This window comes from Triticum urartu, chromosome 4A, assembly GCF_056163025.1.
Source record: "Triticum urartu cultivar PI428250 chromosome 4A, HENAU_Tu73, whole genome shotgun sequence".
Classification (NCBI taxonomy): domain Eukaryota; kingdom Viridiplantae; phylum Streptophyta; class Magnoliopsida; order Poales; family Poaceae; genus Triticum; species Triticum urartu.
In genome coordinates, this window is record NC_141876.1 from 496,925,157 (window position 1) to 496,927,338 (window position 2,182).

The following is a 2,182-nucleotide window of genomic DNA, read 5'->3' on the forward strand; positions in this document are numbered from 1 at the left end:
AAATGTCCAAATTCAAATACTTATGGATTAATTCAAAAATCCAAAGTGTCCTAGAAAAATGTGCACCATTTTTATCAGAGGTTCTAGACCAATTCAAAAATGATGAACTTTTCTAAAGAGCATTCTGGGTTCTTGAAAATGTTTTTAAGTTGAACCTATTTCACTTAATTTTGGTTCTAGGGTTTGTCATCCCCATTTCAAGTTTAAAAGTAATTTAAACATGATGCAACACCTGACTAGCTAGCCTAGAGCAAACCAGAACTAGGGATGTGACAATTATGCTATGCTATGCTAGTAGACGTGGATTGGGTGAGTGTATCCATGACAGATGTGAGATTTTTAATTTAATAGTTTATCTAAGGTGGCAACTTAAATACACATCTGGGTGGATTGAGGCACCTGGGTATTCCAGCGATTGCCTGTTTTTCTTTTGGACCGCCACCCAGGCTCAAAGGGATCATGAGATTATTCATGCTAGAAACTTCCATGTGCAGCCACAAGCTACTATGGGCTCTAGCATAGTTGATTAAGTCGTGCGAACTCTTACAGTGGTAGACTAGCATATGTAGGGGAAAGTAGGTGTAACGGTCTACCCGATCGTAAGGTGCTAGCACTTCTGAAAGACTATGTCTCAGTCATCTGTTTCTCCAACACCATGTAGTGCGAGAAATTAAACGGAGGCGATCGAGTCTTGTAGGGAAAAGTGCGCAAACCTCTGCAGAGTGTATAAACTAATCATGGTTAGCCGTGTCCCCGGTTATGGACATCTTGAGTATCTAGTACCTGGATTATCATGTGAATCTCATCATGTTACTCTAAAATTAATTTTGTTGGGTTTTGTTTAATGATGATGCTTAATTGGGATTGAGAATGCTGTCAACCATTCTCAATGTTTAACAACCACCATGATAGTTAAATAAAATTTATTCCTTTGTAGTAGGGAAAAATTGGCTTTACGCAAAACTGTAACCATAGAGCTTTCCACCAGCCAAATATGCATATAGTATAGCCTTATTCTTTCATTGTTCTCTATGTGTTGCATTGCCAGCATATTCCATGTGCTGACCCATTTCGGGCTGCAACGTTAATGTTGCAGACTTTTCAGACGACGATTAAGGTGCTTTTAGGTCGTGGTTCTATACTCAGTGATGCCGTTGGAGTTGATGGACTCACTTATCTTCCAAGCCTTCCGCTGTTATCGTTATTAGATGGCTTAAAGCCATATTTATTGTAATGAGTTCTCTTTTGAGACACTCGATGTAATAAGTGTGTGATTGCTACTCTATTATAAATCCTTCAAGTACTGTGTGGTGTCAGCATTACTGATCCAGGGATGACACCTGAGCACAGAGATTGGACCGTTTGAGGTCTGGTCGCTACAATTTTGTAGGGATAACTTTCTTTGGGCATGTTATTTTGAAAAGACATGATTGCTTTATTAGTAGGCTTGAAGTATTATTGTTTTTATGTCAAATGATAGATTATTGCTTTGAATCACTCATATCTTAATATTCATGCCATGATTAGACTACATGATCAAGATTATGCTAGGTAACATTCCACATCAAAAATTATCTTTTTTATCATTTACCTACTCGAGGACGAGCAGGAATTAAGCTTGGGGATGCTGATACGTCTCCGTCGTATCTATAATTTTTTATTGTTCCATGCCAATATTCACAACCTCCATATACTTTTGGTAACTTTTTATACTATTTTTGGGACTAACATATTGATCCAGTGCCCAGTGCCAGTTCCTGTCTGTTGCATGTTTTATGTTTCACAGAATATCCATATCAAACGGAATCCAAATGGGATAAAAACGGACAAAGCTTTTTTTGGAATATTTGGAAAATTCCAGAAGAAAAATCCACACGAGACGGTGCCCGAGGTGGCCACGAGGCAGGGGGGCGCGCCTGCCCCCCTGGGCGCTCCACTGACCCTTGTGGGCCACCCGTAAGGCGGTTGATGCCCTTCTTCGGCCGCAAGAAACCTAATTTTCGGAAAAAAATCACTGCGAAGGTTTCGATCCAATCGGAGTTACGGATCTCCATATATACCCGAAACGGTGAAAGGGCAGCAGAACAAAACGCAGAAACAGAGAGAGAGAGACAGAGAGACAGATCCAATCTCGGAGGGGCTCTCGCCCCTCCCATGCCATGGAGGCCAAGGACCAGAGGGG